General features: G+C 41.1%; 1 long non-coding RNA gene across 2 annotated transcripts; it reads right to left on the reverse strand.

Annotated features, from left to right (window-relative positions):
- Positions 1-565: 565 nt before the first annotated feature.
- Positions 566-20,437, reverse strand: LOC112543141 (uncharacterized). 2 transcript variants are annotated; one of them, XR_015795276.1, is made up of 6 exons: positions 20,305-20,437; positions 14,955-15,070; positions 13,918-14,039; positions 10,614-10,881; positions 9,976-10,173; positions 566-3,709 (listed from the first exon to the last, which is right to left on the reverse strand). It is a non-coding gene; the product is annotated as an uncharacterized LOC112543141 (long non-coding RNA). The 2 variants fall into 2 exon arrangements; XR_015795278.1 differs by lacking the exon at positions 566-3,709 and adding an exon at positions 6,794-8,763.
- Between the last annotated feature and the right edge of the window lie 120 nt (positions 20,438-20,557).

Raw genomic sequence — 20,557 nt, forward strand, 5'->3', positions numbered from 1 at the left:
AGGGGGAAAAGTATGCAGTAAATGAGATGGGTGGATCCCAGCCTCTGACCATGTCATCACCAACACTATCTCAGAGGAACTGTAAATTGTTCATACAGCAAGGTTTATATTAGAAGAAGAGTGCTGTTAAAACATCACTTTAACAGCAGAACAACTCAAGACAACTTTAGCTGTCCCTGCAACTGGCTAGGGATGAGATTCAGGTGATGTCATGAAGATTGTTCCTTAACAATGGTTAGTGAGGCTCTTCATGCTGTGGTTGGAGGGACATGAGGATGAATGCTTTGTGTGAGATGGGCAGCTATATAAATGTGATATATAAATAAATAATTTTAAAAAAACTTACACTGCATTGAGCATGTCAAAAGATGGATTGAAATTCTGAGGCAAGGTGAAGGGAGCAGTTTTGCTTGCACCTCTCGGAATAACTGGCATAGCTCACATCTGCAGGCAGAGAGCATAAGTCTGTGGTGGTAAATAATGGGGGAGATACAATGGCTGGCAGACCTACAAAAAGGGAATAAAGAACTGAGAATAGGGAATTCTGACCTTTGCAAAACCATCCAGAGTTCTACAAAGAGATCCCACCCTAGTCATCTCTTTTCTAGGCTTCCACACAGCCACTGTCCTGATCCTCAAAACTCCACCTTTTGAGCTGGTCAGCCTCTCTCCAGATGGCTGAGGAGGGGCTGCAAAAAACAGCCACCAGCTGATACCCCCTCTGCCCTCATTCTGCATGTACCAGTTTGCTTCCTAAAGGGGCCATACATTTATCTTTCCAATGCTGCAATATCAGTCTTTCGGCCATAGTAAGGGCATTGAGAATCCATTTACGTTGTCCAGATGTCAAATTCCATGTACTAGGTATATAGTTCAAAAGAATATTATCCTCTGAAAATTTTAGCTTTTGTCACACAATCCTATTTATATAGCTCACTACTTTCTTCCCAAACTTGGTTAGTATAGGACATTGTAGAAACTTATGTTTTAAAGAAGCATTTTCCTTATTACATCTCCAACAAAATGCTGTTTTTGACAATCCTTTTCTATACAAATGTAATGGAGTTCAATAAATTCTAAATATTATTTTCTGTTGTATAAGTCATAGTTTAACGTTCACTGACAATTGCTATAGAATTAAGACCCTCTCCCATTGTATAGGCAATATAGAAACCTCTAATTCTTTATTCCACTCATCCCTTAGCATCTGCATATCAAATTGATTTATTGATAACAAGTATCTATGAAAACTAATAGTAGGGTTTTTAGTTTTAAAGAATTTAACAAGTTGTTCTAATATCTCAGGTGTCTCAGAAGTTGAAAATGCTGCTGTTCCAAACAGTTGTTAACAAATGTTGTAGTGGTAAATATTGCCATTGGGTTACATCTGGTAGATGCTATTTATCTCTTAACACAGAGTATGTTAAAAATTCATCATCTATCAGTTGATCCAAAGTCAATATCCTGCTTCCCTCCAATTTTTCCATATCATCTTTTTCCCAATTTTTAAAGTTGGGTTTCCTCATAAAGTCAATTTAGGATGGGAAAAAGGGTCGAATCATTTTTTATTAGACATTTCATTCTATAGCTTTCTAACTGACAAAATTGTTTCCGGAGATACTAGAGTTCTAGCGTATTTAGATCCGAATACTGTCCATCCAACCAAAGGTGTTATATATGTATCTCCCAAAGTTGCCCAAATCAGAAAATTAACACCACTTGTTGGCTTCCAGTATTTAATACTTGACAACAGGTAAGCATGATGATATAGCTCCAGATCCAGAAGACCGAATCCTCCCTCATTAATTGATAACTGCATGTTCTGTAAAGATATTCTTGGAATTGAAGAACCCTATAGAAATTTGCTAAACAAAGAATTTACTTTCTGAAAATATTTTCCAGATATAAAAACTGGAATTCTGCTCAGAATATAAATTAACCTGGGAATAATATACATCTCTTAATATCTCCCTGAATTTTTAAGGACTTTTCCAGTGAAGGCAGTACGTTAAAAGCTCTGCCATTACTGAAGGCATTTAGGAACCTGGTAAGGAAATTTCTGAAACGATGACCCAACAGGTCATGGGTTGTCTAGTACATATACAAATGTCAGAGCCCAGGGAGCTGAACCAGGCAAGTGATTCTGGGATTTTCATGCTCACAATATATGTGGTGTTTATACGTACACATATTACTTCTGTCAGTGATAAAACTGAAGAAGAAAATTAGAGCTTTATTTCATTGCCACTTCCCCACTATTACAATTAAAAATTACAATTTACAAAGAGTGAGAAATTACCACTCTGCCTGCAAGTCCACAAAACCTGGTGTATCACCAATTATAATTTTTAATATGAGATCAGTACAACATATTAAAAGCCATGGGGAGCTATATTAGCCCTATTGAGTTTAATTTAAATCAAAATTTAATTTTTGTTCTCGTCTTACTCAGTCTTTGGCTGGTTGCCCACAGAATGGACTGTACACCCTTGATCTATTGCTCTAGCAGCTTGTGATAGGTTTTTGTGAAAGAATGGAGCATTCAGGGAAAGGATGGCATAATTTTGTAAATGCACTGATTTTAGTACTCTTTGCTTTTACCTCGGAATTAGTTCCCCATATGAGAAGTCTGAGAAGACGTAGATAGGCTAAGGTTCTTAATATGCAAAGTAAGACTCTTCAGTGCATCTGATTTAGGAGACTGTTAAAATACTAAGATATTCAGTGTCTGAATCTGGTTTGATTCATTCCAAATATCTAAATAAAATTAGCATATGGGATCCAGTGGAACTTCTGTTCCTGTTAATCTATTTTACATTATTATCTGTAATCATTTTTTTTCCATAACTGGGAAATTCTACCATATGTGTAGAATATTTCTTTTTGATATTTATAGCACCAGCATTCTATTAATATAATGGAATATATTTGTTTAAACCTCTAGGGAGGCATCTACCATCTGGTGAGAATAATGCAATAATTTTCCGTTAAGCTAACATTTGATATTTTCTTACATTTAACTCCATATTCAAGGCCCACTTATGAGAAGGGGAAGGTAGAATTTGCCAGGAGCTGAAAGCCAGGAGGAGTACTGTATTAGGACAACATAAAAAGAAAAGAAGGGAAAAGACTGAACTATAAATAATGCTTAGAGATATTCATGGAAATTGATTTTTCTTTGTTTATACTCCTATTGTATGAGTTCCTGGAGCTAATAAGAAGCAACTGGAGCAGAGCAGGCATGTTATTAATAGTGAGATCTTGGGCAAGCTCTCTTTTAGAGAATGACTGCTTTCACATGTTACCCTAAATCATATTATTTGCATTTGGATAAGTATATTGTGTGAACCTAGTTAGTTTTGTTGTATTTAGTGAACCATGGTTAAACCAACCATGGTTTGGCTAGAGGTATGAACATTAATTCTAGCCTTTGATTGATTGGTTATGTGCCATCAAATAGTTTTTTACTATTAGCAGTCACATAGATAGATTTTCTCCATGACAATCTATGCCTAACCTGTTCTTTCAAGTCTCCAATGGTGCACTCATCGCTATTGTAACTGAGCCCACCCACCTTACTGCTGTCGTCCTCTTCTCCTCTTTCCTTCTAGTATGTAGTTGGAGAGACAGAATGATTTGTGTTTCTCTTTCTAGCATGTTCCTTTTACAATTCAGGGATGCAACTGGAAATACAGGTACACTCGATGTTCTGTAATTATAGAAATTAAATATATCTTTAAATGAATTTGTTTAAAACCTGCTTAGATTGCCATAAGATAAGACTAGACTAGACTTCATTATGGTCACAGTCAGGAAAAAAAAAGCCCATGGCTAAGCATTGCATAACCATTAACTGTTAAGGCTCATACTAGGTGGAGTTTACACACTGTATAACAAAACTCAACAGCACTTAAGGACACTGAATTGTCTTTGCTGCCTAAGAGGTAATGTAAGTAAAATAAGTCAGAATGCCCTGAGAATTTTGAAGAGAGGAGAGATCAGTGGCAAAGGAGTGTCCATGTAGAATTGGCTGTATAACAAAACATGAGTTGTAGTTTTTCCTGCACCTGCATCACAGGGACACAGTGGTTTCATGAAGGGGATTTTCCTGTATTTCCCTCCAATACTGCTGTAGGGAGAGCACTAAAACAAGCCAAGGATAACGCTCTTCTGAATTCTGAACCAGTGATCTTGTCCAGGTAAGTGGCTGATTGGTATTTGAGAAACTGGTTGTTGACGACTCCATCATGGGGACCAGATGCATCATCCAACTGGCCTTCTGTGTCTAGAATCCTTTGTTTCAAAACTGAGTTAGCTTGCTTTGACCCCAATGGCAAAAGGCCATCCCAAGAAAAGCCTTGGAAGTGTAATTTCCCAGAAATGGCTTTTTTCCAGGTAGAGTCAGAATCACCTACTATAATTAAAGGGGCCAACTTAGCTGGACTAGGTAATAATTTCAGCCAAAAATTAAAGATAACAATCCAAAGGCCAGATTCAGTTCTAGTGACTTCTGCTTCTCACCAAAGCATCATACTTGGGACACAGCAAGGGACCTGGAAAATATTTCTCAGAAGTTCAGAATGAACTTTATTTCATGTTGCCATCTCACTGTATGAACCTAATTGAATCCCATGCCATAACTAGAAAAGACTCTTAACTGTAAATAACTTAAGAGCAGCCAGAATGAATTGTGCACCTGAATTAAAATAGAAGGCCGGGCTGGTTTCTGTGCCCTTTGGGATACATAGTCCTGATGGGCATTCTGGGTGCCAGAAGCTTGGAAAACCACCCCTCAGTATTTAAAGGGTGGGACTTGTTGGAGGGTGACCCCTTCTACTTGTCAGTTTGGTGACTTAGGATGTTTGGAAAATATGAGGATCTTAGACTTGGAATAGTACTATAGGTCCTTGATGCAGTGAAGTAGAAGAGTGTGCAAGACTCTTTTATGCATCTTTACTTTTTCTTGGCAATTGTTCTGAGTTCAAAACAAGAAAATAAAGCAACACTGCTAGCATAAAAGAGGAAAAGCTGTTGAAAGGGTTTAATGATTACAAAGTGCAAAAGATTCAGGACTAGCTGCTAACTTTGGACCTGAGTGCTTTATTGATATAGCAAGGAGAAAGAAACTGAAGAAAAAGGGAAAAGTTTCTTCCCTCTCTTTTCTTTCTCCCATTTTGCAAAGAAGGGAGCTTTAAACCTCCAGTTGCATATTCCTCCCAATATGATCCCTACCTTCAAAACAGTATACAGTGGGACAAAAAAGTATTTAGTCAGCCACCAATTGTGCAAGTTCTCCCACTTAAAAAGATGAGAGAGGCCTGTAATTTTCATCATAGGTATACCTCAACTATGAGAGACAAAATGGGGGGAAAAATCCAGAAAATCACTGTCTGATTTTTAAAGAATTTATTTGCAAATCCTGGTGGAAAATAAGTATTTGGTCACCTACAAACAAGCAAGATGTCTGGCTCTCACAGACCTGTAACTACTTCTTTAAGAGGCTCCTCTGTCCTCCACTCGTTACCTGTAGTAATGGCACCTGTTTGACCTTATTATCAGTATAAAAGACACCTGTCCACAACCTCAAACAGTCACACTCCAAACTCCACTATGGCCAAGACGAAAGAGCTGTTGAAGGATGCCAGAAACAAAATTGTAGACCTGCACCAGGCTGGGAAGACGGAATCTGCAATAGGCAAGCAGCTTGGTGTGAAGAAATCAACTGTGGGAGCAATAATTAGAAAATGGAAGACATACAAGACCACTGATAATCTCCCTCGATCTGGGGCTCCATGCAAGATCTCACCCTGTGGAGTCAAAATGATCACAAGAACGGTGAGTAAAAATCCCAGAACCACACGGGGGGACCTAGGGAATGACCTGCAGAGAGCTGGGACCAAAGTAACAAAGGCTACCATCAGTAACACACTACGCTGCCAGGGACTCAAATCCTGCAGTGCCAGACATGTCCCCCTGCTTAAGCCAGTACATGACTGGGCCTGTCTGAAGTTTGCTAGAGAGCATTTGGATGATCCAGAAGAGGATTGGGAGAATGTCATATGGTCAGATGAAACCAAAGTAGAACGTTTTGGTCTAAACTCAACTCGTCGTGTTTGGAGGAGAGAGAATGCTGAGTTGCATCCAAAGAACACCATACCTACTGTGAAGCATGGGGGTGGAAACATCATGCTTTGGGGCTGTTTTTCTGCAAAGGGACCAGGACGACTGATCTGTGTAAAGGAAAGAATGAATGGGGCCATGTATCGTGAGATTTTGAGTGAACACCTCCTTCCATCAGCAAGGGCATTGAAGATGAAACGTGGCTGGGTCTTTCAGCATGACAATGATCCCAAACACACCGCCCGGGCAACAAAGGAGTGGCTTCGTAAGAAGCATTTCAAGGTCCTGGAGTGGCCTAGCCAGTCTCCAGATCTCAACCCCATGGAAAACCTTTGGAGGGAGTTGAAAGTCCGTGTTGCCCAGCCACAGCCCCAAAACATCACTGCTCTAGAGGAGATCTGCATGGAGGAATGGGCCAAAATACCAGCAACAGTGTGTGAAAACCTTGTGAAGACTTACAGAAAACGTTTGACCTGTCATTGCCAACAAAGGATATATAACAAAGTATTGAGATGAACTTTTGATATTGACCAAATACTTATTTTCCACCATGATTTGCAAATAAATTCTTTAAAAATCAGACAATGTGATTTTCTGGATTTTTTTTCCCATTTTGTCTCTCATAGTTGAGGTATACCTATGATGAAAATTACAGGCCTCTCTCATCTTTTTAAGTGGGAGAACTTGCACAATTGGTGGCTGACTAAATACTATTTTGCCCCACTGTAAGTGGTTTGAAGAAGGGTGTATGAAAGCGTACATTTCTTTCTATTCCAGTGGAAAGAACCCCTTCTGACTTTGGCTTGCTTGTGTGCGTGTGAGAGAGAGACAGAGGACACATTACAGTAGAACTCAGGGAACCAAACACTGGAAATTGTTCTAAGCCTGTAATATTTGTATATACAGTGGTACCTCGGGTCACGAACTTAATTTGTTCTGTGACTCTGGTCGCGACCCGAATCAAATTTTCCCATAAGGTTCAATGTAAATATGGTTAATCCGTTCTGACCCCTATGAATTTGGTTGCCAACCGATTTTGGTCGCGACCCGAATTAAATTTTCCCATAAGGTTCAATGTAATTACGGTTAATCCGTTCTGAACCATATGTATTTTTTTTTTAAACCACAAAAATATGAAACAAAATACTGTACGAAGAGAGAGAGCGCTAACCTTGCTCGAGGCGAATTCTGGCATGGAGGACAGGAAGGTGGGTGGGGAGGCGGTTATTGCTTGGAGGGAGAGTCCCCCTCCCTACAGGAAGCCACGACCACATGTCACGGGAGGGAAAATGGCCGCGGATCCTGTTCGTCACCCGATCCAGCGTTCGCGAATGGAAGCAAAATTTTGCGAACGGTGCTGTTCGTGACCCAAACTAGTCGTGAACAGAAGCGTTCGTGACCCGAGGTACCACTGTATTTTCTGTAGCAGTTAAAGACACCAGGCTAGAAACCATGAGATGCTGAGTTTTAGTCCTGCCTTTGTCACGAAGCCAACTGGGTGACTCTGGGCCAGTCCCTCTCTCTCAGCCCTGGGAAGAAAGCAACAGAAAACCACTTCCAAAAATCTTGCCATGAAAACTGCAGAGATTAGTCCAGGTAATTGCAAAGCACTAACTAACTAACTAACTAACTGTCACCTTAGTCACATACCAGTTTATAGAGATTCTGGAAAGAGCATCTCATTCCAGAGAAAGATTATAAGATATTAAAGATACTGATATGAAGGCCAGAAAGTTATTAATTGTCAAGTAGGCCTTGGACTGGGAAAATTCCCAGCTACTGCTTTTATTCCAACAACAATAAATCATTCTTCTGGCTCATTAGTACCCTTATTTCCCCAAGTTTCTAAACATGGTTCTAAACAAGGACACAGAACCGTGTTACACACCCAGAGCTGCATTAAGATCCCTGTATGCACTCTATCAACAAATCATGCATAATAAAGTAGCAATAATGTCTTAAACATTTTTTCATTATAGGATATACAAACTTTGATTTTACTTTTACAGTAATATTTTTATTTTTTAACTTAAAACAACAATGTTGCTCTTCAACTGCAGGTTTTTTTTAATGTGGTAGATGGGGAAATATATTAAGTATATGGGAAGTAATCATATTAATTGTATTAAATTACATTAAAGTACCACTATTCGAAGTATAGTCTATAGCTAGCACACCATTCAAAAGACAACTGTGACTGCTGGGAGAAGAATTCTTGATCCTCATCCTCTGAGCAATTTGTTCTGTCATTTAGTAGATTTAGTAAAAAAAAAAAAAAAAAAAAGGTTATGTTATGAAACACAATTTAAATTGTCCCTCTTTTCTTTCAGGAGTGGGGAATCCGCACCTTTTAGAAGTTGCTTAAGTACACTGCTAAGCAGCCAGCCAGCTTGGCTAATTGTGAGGCATGCTGGGAGTTGTAGTTCACCAACGTCTAGAAGGCCTAGCTGAGCCAGCCTTAGGTGGCTGATTGCTTGCTGAATCCTGAGGCTGACAATCTGCTGGATCAGCCTCAGCCTCCTCTGAATTAGAGGAGACCATGACAGGCAGCAGTGAAGAGTTTGGGTGTTTGTATCTCTTGGCTACCATCTAGCATTCATCTGGATATTTGCAGCTGAGATGCAGAAAATAGGTGTTGAAGAGCTGGAAGTAGAGAAAGGATTATGCTATGGCAGTGTTGTCCAAACTTGGCCACTTTAAGATGAGTGGAGTTTAACTCCCAGAACCAGCCAGCTATGCTTTGCTGGCTGGGGAATTCTGGGAGTTGAAGTCCACTCATCTTAAAGTGGCCAAGTTTGGACAACACTGTGCTATGGAGATTTATGTGGGAGCTATAAACTCTCCTAAGAAATTTCTGTGAGGAGAGGAAGTGAGGGTCCAGGGCCACTGTGAAGAGAATTGCCCACCATGCATGAAAACACAAGAGCTGACTCCTTTAAAATGCATTTTTAATTACAATCTCTAAGCCAGGGATGGGCCAGTCAATTTCTAGGCCACCTGAGAAGGAGTCAACCAACCCAGTTAAAAAGGATGAGACAGCTGCAGAAACCAACCTTCCTTGCAGCCAACCTGTCTTGCAGAACAGGTGCCAAGCCCCAGGACCAGAGAGAAGGGGTGGTCCCACAGCGCACCTGTCTGACCAACTGAGGTCAAGCAGATTGTTATCCCCAACCCTGTTGCGGCAAGCCTTTTCCTCCAGGTGCCATGGATTGTCTGAACAGGAGGTCTTGTGCTGGGATAAGAGGGGAAGAAAACCTTCCAGGGCAGAGCACCTAAAACCATCTTCAGGCTATCTCAGCTGCACATGGACAATGTGATACAGGTGGTTGCATCTGTATTTGGATGGGAGGCCTCCAGAGAATACTAGGGCTTTGTGCTGAGTTGGGGAGTCAAAAAATATCTGAAAGAAAACAGTAGCCAACCACTGACATGTGTTGCCACAAAAACTAATGGAAGCATGCATCCCTATAGTCACTAGGGGGTCTCTCTGTCTCCCTCCATCTCTATTAACCAGTGGCACTAAATTTGGGGAGCCTGGCTTACATATATATCCATCTGATTCTTTTGTGAGTGGAATCTGAATCGAGCACAAGAATAGATTACATTGCCATCCTTCTAGTAGATAAAACTCTGGAAGTGAAATGCAGTTTGAAATTTAATTAGTAAGCCTGATAGACATTCCAGCCAAAAGATTAATGTACTTGTCTCTAATTTACATGTTCTGTGCACAATGTGTTACCACCTGACTTGCTCAAGGTCATATGGGACAGCCAATAAGACTATAATTCCATTCCAGATAAACATTTAAAAAGCAAGCCTTGGCAGGAAAGATTTAAAAAACAATCAAACAAGTACCCAAGCCAAATCGTGCCTTGAAATCTGCCAGTGTTGAGTCACGTGCATCATACGTCCAGGAACAAAACTATCCCCAGACCTGAATCTCTGTTAGGAATGCCCTCCTGATATCCCTGAAGACTTTTGCTCTTCTGTTTCTGTCCATCGGCAGATTGGTCTTTCCTGCTCCTGTTTCAGCAGAATGGTACCAATCTATATCTTCAAAAAAACAAACAAACCCAAAAAAACACACACACCTTTTTCAAATATAGTAATAACAATGATAACAAGTGTAAAATCCCAATTCTACATTAACTTCAGAGATGCCCTAAGGGATTCCAACAGCAGGCCATGTATTTGGGCTAATCTTTTTCTTGCTATTGAGCCCTTTTCATAATGGCTCAAAACAGGTCCAATGTTCACCATCCCAAATGGAAGATGTGAGGAAGCAATAGGGGCTGATTTTACCAAGACTTTTGCTGCTTGAGGGGACATCTGAATATAATTCAGCACGCTAAACTGAGCCCTGTCTTCATCCCCTCTCCCGCTGCATCAATTGCAATGCTATGAATACTTACCCAGGGTTAAGTCCCACTCAGTTCAGGGATATATCTGAGTAGATCAAAATAGAATTGCTTTGCCCTCCACATCTCACTCACCTTTGCTCCTGTACTGATACAATGACTCTGCCTCCTCAAGGAGTAGAGAGAATCCTCAGATTTAAATAAAAACCATTTATCCTTCAATTGGGTGTCACAGATACACCCATGTAGTTTTCATGGGAACAGCAAAGAAATAGTTAGCCACTGCCTTCTGAATTTTTTTCTTCTTTTTTTACTGCTCAGCCAAGCAAACAGCTCTGATATTCCTTGGAAGTTTCTCCTCCAGTTCTGCTTGGTGTTCAGTATAGGTAAGATCAGCCGGGCGCTGCCATGTACCAAGAGAAGACATAAAGATGGACAAAAGAAAAGATTAGAAATGAAGGAAAATAAAAGAGATGTGGCAAAGAGGGCAGGATGAAAAAAGCGAGGAAGAATCAGAGAAAAATAGACTAGTAGCAATAGAAAGGGGGAAAATGCAGAACACCCCACCAGAAAACCAGGCAGAGCCAAAAATGGGAAGGAAAGAACAGAAAACAATTAAAACAATTGTTTTTTGTGCTTTAGTGTACTTTTTCTTTTTCTCATTACCATCCTGGTTTCTCCATAGCAGTCATACAAAAGGAGAAGATGCCCCAAACAAACTGGCAGGCAAGCAAGGGTATCTTTCCATCCAGCTAGATCATGAAATTGGCTAAACTAGGTATGTATGTATGTATGTATGTATGTATGTATGTATGTATGTATGTAGCGTATGGCATACAATGCCAGGGAACCTACAATGTTTTTACACGAGGTAGATGTTCTGGCGCCAGAGTTATGCTATCACAAGGGTGGTCTACAAACCACCTGAAGATTGGTGTAAAACCCTATCCTTAAATCCTTTGCACCATAACTAAATTATGGCTAAACATAAAAGCAGCTGATGGGAGGATAGATGGGGAAAATAATAGAAAGGAAAGCTGAGCTAACTGAAGTAAATACATCTTTGAAAATGTGAGCATAATTCAGGAACCATTCTTAAACCCTCTTCCTTAGGGAATAGGTTTTCATAAGAAAAAGAAAGATTATGGGGGCAATGCTTGGTTTTCTGCCATAGAAATGTTGTGCGATCCTATTGGGCACGAAAGAGGTTGCTTTATGCATCTATGTTATTGTCTTTTCTGCTCAAGCATGTTTCTGATATGACTTTCGGCGGCAGCACTATGGATGTTTCTAAAGAAATGGGATTGGGAGAATACTTAAAATGGCTGCAAGGCCAAACTTCTCATAGCCCACGTTTCGGAAACTGGGCTGCCTATGCATGTTTCGTATTTCCTCAGAAGTACAAGCAAGCTGCAGGATGTGCTCCTAGTTCTGATTGTTCAGTTACATAGACATAGCCTATTATGTTCAAATCTGAAACATTCTATTCTATACAAATGAAAAGTTATGCTGATTTTTAGTCAGTTTGGCTTCTGGAAAGATGGCAAAGCAAGTAAGCAAAATTGTGTAGCCTATGAAAATCTGCTATTTTTCTTTCACTCCCACTTCAACACAGACACACACACCCTGCCCATAAATGAATGAATGAATGTAAAAAATCCCAAGCAAATCCAGTTTTAGCTCCTCTCATATGAGCCTGATTTCTACTTTACAGACAATAATCTATTAAGTGCCGCTGGCTGCAGAGGCAGAGCAGACAAAAATGAATCCTTTTCACTAACTTATATCCAAGCAGTTTTTGCTGACCTGTGCTGGGATTATTTCCAAGCAGCAACGTTTCTGGAAATTTATATATATTTAGAATTCAAGTAAAATTTTAACATAGTTCCTTCCAGATTACAGTTTTGCAATACCATAGTTTCCTAGAATTATGTGGATTATATACAAAGTTAATATTGTTTAAAAAATCTATTTAGAGCTAGAGGATTAAATTTTTACTCTTTTCAGATTTTTACAAATAAAGGGAAGGGCAGCAAAATAATTATTCTCAGCAGCTTCATTTCTAATCGACCTGTTCAAGGATTGCTGCTAAATATCTAAATTCACCATACTTTGTCCCAACTAATAATGTTAACTTTTTGCTTAGAGAGGCCATGTATAAATTCAGTAGAAAACTGGGACATGAAGATGTTACAACATAACATTGATAATAGAGTGATATAGTTAACTTCCTTTTCAAAATTTAGCTTTAGAGTCCAAGCATTTTGCCAGAACTACTTTAGAGCAAACGGGCAGGATGCAGCCCAAGCACACTGCAACTGGGTATGACCCCAACCAAGGATAAAGCTCTCTCCACCATTATCAGTCTCTGCCAAAGTTCTGTGAAGAAGCATTAAAAGTTGGGTACGTGTAGCTTGGAGAAGACTAAGGGAAGACATGAGAGCTGTCTTCAAATATGCAAAAGGATATTAGAAGAAAAAGGAGTAGATTTCCAATGGGCTGGATTATAATTAATGTAATGAGATTGCACAGCTGTTGTTTTTGGCAAAACTTAGGAGAAATTTTCTAACGATAAGAATAGCATAAGAGTGGAATCTCAGAAGGTGGTGAGTTTTCCTTTGTTGGAGTTCTTGAAGTAGATTTGCATCTTTCACTGAGGAACCTGTATTGAGAGAATGTGAACTACATGAATCCAAGGTCCTTTTGGTAGGTAGGCAGGCAGGCAGGGAGGCAGGAGGGCAGATCATGAACTGATAATGATTTTGGCCCAAGAACCACGAACAGCACCAGACAGTAAGTTTGACAGCCATACTTGTGTTCATGCTTTCACATCATACTTATAAATACATACACACCCTCTTTTACAGAAACCTCAGCTGATCTCAGAGGCTTTTGTCTTTTGAAGAAACGGGTCTTGTAGCTTTTGTTTTTAATAGCAGTTTGATCTACAGTTCAAGAATGAGTTTAATTCATCCCAAGAACAAATGGGTAGATTTCTGCAGATCAATTCTCTTTCAAAGGAACAAAAGCTGGCCACATTGTTTATCTGGTCCCTTGGTTATGCTTAGTTTAGAATTATTTCAGTTCTGATAAGAGTTAGCTCTTTTATTGTGCTAAGTGTAGGAGTCGTATTGTATTTTTTTGGCAAATTAATCTATGAGGTAATATGTATAACTCTGTTTTACACTATTATTTTATCTGTGTTAGTTCTAGCTAAATGCTGTTTTTGGGGGGGAAACTTCAGAGTTGTTAGAAAGCTTGCCAGATTTATAGAGCTATTCACTTGGAGGTAAGTCAACACTGCCACCAGACCACCAGGAGGAGACAAAGAAAGATAATTTGGTATTTCAAATTATGCCCTGTAAATATGGAAATTAAATGTTCTTAAGATATTATTCTGAAATCCTAAATGAGACAGTATGGATTGTATCCACGCTACCATTTGTAATACTTAATGAATTCTCCTCCTCTTCCTAGGTGGTTTCCCACTAGCATTCCAATTCAATTGGTCTGCCCTCAGGTGTTCAAAATGTCTTCTTTTGGCAGGTCTGCATCCCAAAACTAAAGGAAAGGAGAAGAAACGAAAGTGAGTAACCAACCATCTTCTTTATGTGAGAACCTGCAGCAGGAATGGGGATAGAAGGGCAATCCTTCCTCTGAACCACACCTGACCTTTCCTGTTTTTAAAAAGCCTCCTTGACATTTTTAGGAAAAGGAAATGGGGAAGAAAAAACTGCAAGATTTGCCTGTTAAGAAATACCCAGGCCAATTCAGAATGACAGCCTTTGGGAGAGATAGCCTCTGAACTCCCTTTACGTTAATGGCGAAAACATGCACAAGAACAAGGTATGGATATATGAGATTTTAGAGCAGACCAACATCAGCATGGAGATGCTTTATACAGCTCTTCTGGGCCTACCACTCTCCTTCCAGCACTGTCTAAAATACAGTGCCATGTAGAGTGTTGTTTTTTAATGAGAAATTTAATTGCAGTGTCATGTAGGTTAAGGAATCAGCTATTCTCTCTTTTTCTTCTCAGATACCCAGGTACAAGTGAGACCTAGTACAAATGAACTTTCATCTCTCAAAAATAAGGTAATATTGCTGTAAGCCACCATAAACCATACATATCTATGACCAGAAGATATCTTCTTTGAGAAACCACAATAGCTTTGGGCAAAGTGTTGCCTGATACCTTACCGCCACACTTGAATTTGCACTCAGAAATAAATCATGGACTGCCTTCAAAACACACCATTCTTCTAACACAGTGTTGTCCAAACTTGGCCACTTTACAAACATGGCTGGCTGGGGAATTCTGGGAGTTGAAGTCCACTCACCTTAAAGTGGCCAGGTTTGGACAACACTGCTCTAACATATTATAAAAGACCCTTTCCACATGCAACAAATCCAGCACTCTGATGTTGGTCCTCAGCTACAAGGCTTGGAAGCTGAGTTGATTAACCATCAGCTCACCTCCTCCTCCAGAAGAAATGCAGTGGTGACAGCTTTGGAACTGCAGAGCAGGTGGTTTTCTCATTGATGGAAACTCCTGTCTTGTTCCGCCTCCTAGCTTTTGGGATTTCCCCCTCCTGTAGTCAATATTTATTTATATTTATTTATAGTTCAAATTTAGTCACCGCCCATCTCACTCAAAGATCGACTCTGGGCAGTTGACAATAAAACAAGAATAAATACGAATTAAAATATAATAAAAAGAATGAATGAATGAATGATTGAATGAATGAATGAATGATTGATTGAATGAATGCATAAATAATTCCAAAGCATAGATGGTAAATAAGATGTTCTTGATCTACGGGAGAATCTTCACAGTGCTAACCATGAAGTTAGCACTGTGTTAGCACCGTGAAGTTGGCAGAGTCAGGTCTTTACCCCTTTCTGGAAGGCTGGGAGAATGGGGCCCCGCCTCACCTCTGGGGGAAGAATGTTCCATAGGGCAGGGGCAACGGCCAAGAAGGCTCTCTTCCTGGGTCCTGCCAGTCGACATTCTTTCATAGATGAGGTCTGTAACATGCCTTCTCTGCCTGACTGGGTGGGACAGGTCGATGTAATGGGGATGAGACAGTCCCTCAGTTAACATGGACCCATGCCAATATGCTGTGGGATCTGGCCACCATCCCCTCACCATCATCCATCTTGACTGTTCCCCCCAGCCTAACTCCCCCACCCATTAAAAAAATTAAGAATCAGGGCAGTGATGGGGTGACATGTGGTTGACCTTTTTTGGGTGCTTTCCCATTGGCCTGATGTAGGAAGTGCTGGCAGCTCAGTAGAATGGAGAGCAGCAGTGATGGTACTTGTGCATTGACACAAAACTGCCACTGAGGGCTTGAGAAGGGAAGCTGGTAGCTTCATAGAATGGCACCCTCAAATAAGTTGCTCCTATAATCTCCTATTTTATCTATTATGTCAATTGTTTTGATTGATGTGCAGTAGACCTTCATCAGATTTGCTTGGTTTGAGCTATTGTTTGGATGCAATCTCCTTCCTGACTAAAGCAAGAACTGGAAGTTCCTCATCCTAGTTGGTCCCAGTCTTAATAGTTTATAGTGAAATCAACACTATACCTTAAACAATATTTAATTTTAATATTTAGGCATGCTTATACCAATAAAACCACCATTTTAGGAGGCTGCTGGGAAAATAGTGCAGGTAGTCCTCACTTGGCGACTGCCTCATTTAGTGACCATTTGAAATTAAGATTTTTTTTCTCTAAAACATTAGCTTAGCATAATAAAATTAGCACTGAGATCATCTCTCTCATTTGATTGTTCCACATTCAGTGCCTTCATGTTTTCCATCAATACAGGTTTCTGAAGATTTAAAATTTAATTTAGATCTCTCTTGGCTTCTGTCAGTCAAATATTTCCCTTTTGTTTCATATAAAAGGTAAAATGATGCAGCTGGTACTTGAGGGGCATTGCAATTTATACTTCTTGATGGGGAATCTTTTTACTGCACTGTTTTAGTTTTCAGGAACTTTAAATGGGAAAACATGTTCTTACATGAAATTAACCCCTTCATGGATCACTGCCTTGTTGTGGTGAAGGGGCTTGCGTAACTCAGTGAAGCCATGAGCTATACCGTGCAGGGCCACCCAAGACGGACAGGTCATGACAGAGAGTTCTGACAAAATGTGGTCCACTGGAGAAGGAAATGGCAACCCACTCCAGTATCCTTGCCAAGAAAACCCCATGGACAATGTTAAAAGGCTAAAAGATATGACGCCGGAAGATGAGCCCCTCAGGTCGGAAGGTGTCCAATATGCTACTGGGGAAGAGCGGAGGGCAATTCCAAGTAGCTCCAGAAAGAGTGAAGCGGCTGGGCCAAAGCCGAAAGGACGTTCAGCTGTGGATGTATCTGGAAGCGAAAAGAAGGTCCGATGCTGTAAAGAACAATATTGTATAGGTACCTGGAATGTAAGATCTATGAACCAAGGCAAGCTGGATGTGGTCAAACATGAGATGACAAGATTGAACATCGACTTCTTGGGAATCAGCGAACTGAAATGGACGGGAATGGGTGAATTTAATTCAGGTGACCATTATATCTACTACTGTGGGCAAGAAACCCTTAGAAGAAATGGAGTTGCACTCATAGTCAATAAGAGAGTGGGAAAGGCAGTAATAGGGGACAACCTCAAAAACGACAGAATGATCTCAGTGCGTATCCAAGGCAAACCATTCAATATCACAGTCATCCAAGTCTATGCCCCAACCACTGATGCTGAAGAAGCTGAAGTTGACCGCTTCTATGAAGACCTACAACACCTTCTAGAACTAGCACCAAAAAAAGATGTCCTTTTCATCATAGGGGATTGGAATGCTAAAGTAGGAAGTCAAGGAGTAATCGGAATAACAGGCAAGTTTGGCCTTGGAGTACAAAATGAAGCAGGGCAAAGGCTAATAGAGTTCTGTCAAGAGAACAAGCTAGTCATAGCAAACACTCTTTTCCAACAACACAAGAGACGACTCTACACATGGACATCACCAGATGGTCAATACCGAAACCAGATTGATTATATACTTTGCAGCCAAAGATGAAGAAGCTCTATACAGACAGCAAAAACAAGACCAGGAGCTGACTGTGGCTCAGATCATGAGCTTCTTACTGCAAAATTTAGGCTTAAATTGAAGAATGTAGGGAAAACCACTAGACCACTCAGGTATGACTTAGATCATATTCCTTGTGAGTACACAGTGAAGGTGATGAATAGATTTAGAGGATTAGATTTGGTAGACAGAGTGCCTGAAGAACTATGGACGGAGGTCCGTAACATTGTACAGGAGGCAGCAACTAAAACCATCCCAAAGAAAAAGAAATGCAAGAAAGCAAAATGGCTGTCTGATGAGGCTTTACAAATAGCTGTGGAAAGAAGGAATGCGAAAAGCAAGGGTGAAAGGGAAAGATATAAGCAACTGAATGCAGATTTCCAGAGAATAGCAAGGAGAGATAAGAAGGCCTTCTTAAATGAACAATGCAAAGAAATCGAGGAAAACAATAGAATGGGGAAGACTAGAGATCTCTACAAGAAAATTGGAGATATGAAAGGAACGTTTAGTGCAAAGATGGGCATGATAAAGGACAAAAAAGGCAGGGACCTAACAGAAGCAGAAGAGATTAAGAAGAGGTGGCAAGAATACACAGAAGAACTATACAAGAAAGATCTTAATGTCCCTGATGTCCACGCTGGTGTGATCACTGACCTTGAGCCAGACATCCTAGAGAGTGAAGTCAAGTGGGCCTTAGGAAGCATTGCTAACAACAAAGCTAGTGGAGATGACAGTATTCCAGCTGAGTTATTTAAAATACTAAAAGATGATGGTGTTAAAGTGCTGCACTCAATATGCCAGCAAGTTTGGAAAACGCAACAGTGGCCATGGGATTGGAAAAGGTCAGTTTATGTTCCAATTCCAAAGAAGGGCAATGCCAAAGAATGCTCAAACTATCGCACAATTGCACTCATTTCACATGCTAGCAAGGTTATGCTCAAAATCCTACAAGCCAGGCTTCAGCAATACATGAACCGAGAACTACCGGATGTACAAGCTGGGTTTCGAAGAGGCAGAGGAACTAGAGATCAAATTGCCAACATTCGCTGGATCATGGAGAAAGCACGAGAGTTCCAGAAAAATATCTACTTCTGCTTCGTTGACTATGCAAAAGCCTTTGATTGTGTGGATCACAACAAACTGTGGCAAATTCTTAAAGAGATGGGAGTACCAGACCACCTTACCTGTCTCCTGAGAAATCTGTATGCGGGACAAGAAGCAACAGTTAGAACCGGTCATGGAACAACCGATTGGTTCAAAATAGGGAAAGGTGTACGAAAAGGCTGTATACTGTCACCCTGCTTATTTAACCTATATGCAGAGTACATCATGAGAAATGCCAGGCTGGAAGAATCACAAGCCGGAATTAAGATTGCAGGGAGAATCATCAACCACCTCAGATATGCAGACGATACCACCCTAATGGCAGAAAGTGAAGAAGAACTAAAGAGCCTCTTGATGAGGGTGAAGGAGGAGAGTGCGAAAGCTGGCTTGAAACTCAACATTAAAAAAACTAAGATCATGGCATCTGAACCCATCAATTCCTGGCAAATAGAAGGGGTAGAAATGGAAGCACTAACAGACTTCATTTATTTGGGCTCCAAGATCACCGCAGAAGGAGACTGCAGCCATGAAATTAAAAGACGCTTGCTCCTTGGGAGGAAAGCTATGGCAAGCCTAGATAGCATATTAAAAAGCAGAGACGTCACCTTGCCGACAAAGATCCACATAGTCAAAGCTATGGTTTTTCCAGTAGTAATGTATGGCTGTGAGAGCTGGACCATAAAGAAGGCTGAGCGCCGAAGAATTGATGCCTTTGAACTGTGGTGCTGGAGAAGACTCTTGAGAGTCCCCTGGACTGCTAGGAGGTCAAACCAGTCAATCTTAAAGGAAATCAACCCTGATTGCTCATTGGAAGGATCGATAATGAAGCTCAAGCTCAGATATTTTGGTCACCTAATGCGAAGAGAGATCTCTTTGGAGAAGACCCTGATGCTGGGAAAGATTGAAGGCAAAAGGAGAAGAGGACGGCAGAGGATGAGATGGTTAGATAGCATCACTGAAGCAATGAGCATGAAAGTGAGCAAACTCAGGGAGGCAGTGAAGGACAGGAAGGCCTGGCGCAATATGGTTCATGGGGTCACGAAGAGTCGGACACGACTTAACGACTAAACAACAACAACAACATGAAATTAAAGATTGTTGCCTTTGAGGTAATCCTAATGATTTTGATAAGGCAGAAGGTTTCTGCTGCTGCTTCATAAAGGTATAGCCACGATAACGAAGGCCACACGCATAGATCAGGATGCCTGGAACGAGCCAAGTTGATGGCCTCACTTCAGCTGAGAGTGGCTTCACCTGGCTGAGAACTGTTTGTTTCATGGGGCTGCTGCACATTAGCTGTTGCTATGACGAACCCAAACGTGCGGGTTTTTTCCCCTTGCATGGCCAAAAAAAGAACGGCGGAGCCGATTCGAGAGAAGCAACCGGGAGTTTTGGGAGACTCCCCCTCCCCTCTCCCTCGCCCTCAAAGCTTTATATGGTCTGCGTGCCATCCTGCCAGCATCACCGGAGGGACCGCCCCTGAGGCTAATCGCTCCACTTCGGCTGCTATCGCGTTGTTTTCCCTCCCTGCCTTTCCTATCAGCCGATTGGAGGCGGAGGGTGGCTGAATGAGAGCGGCACGCAGGGAGTCACCCGGTTATTTTGGATGGCCTGAGGGCAGCTTATATCTGGAGAAAGACACGCACCTATACATACATATATGATGACTTTCGCGCGTGCCGTTCCTGGAGCTCAGTCAACAAGTCCCTTGGGGGGTGGACTAAGGCGAAGCGCACAAACCAATACCAGCCTTTCCCCGCCGGAGCTCGGGGGGTTATAGCTAGTCCGGAGGAGAGCTTGCACAGATACACGAGGGAGGGCGCGAGGCGCGGGACTCCTCTCCCTGCCCCACTGCTCCTCGCCCGCCTGCCTCTTCGTGGGAATCCTACCAGCGAGGGC

Source organism: Python bivittatus, unplaced genomic scaffold (genome assembly GCF_059951505.1).
Source record: "Python bivittatus isolate LINGU-HERP-01145 unplaced genomic scaffold, Pbiv_v1 ctg000020_np1212, whole genome shotgun sequence".
Classification (NCBI taxonomy): Eukaryota; Metazoa; Chordata; class Lepidosauria; order Squamata; family Pythonidae; genus Python; species Python bivittatus.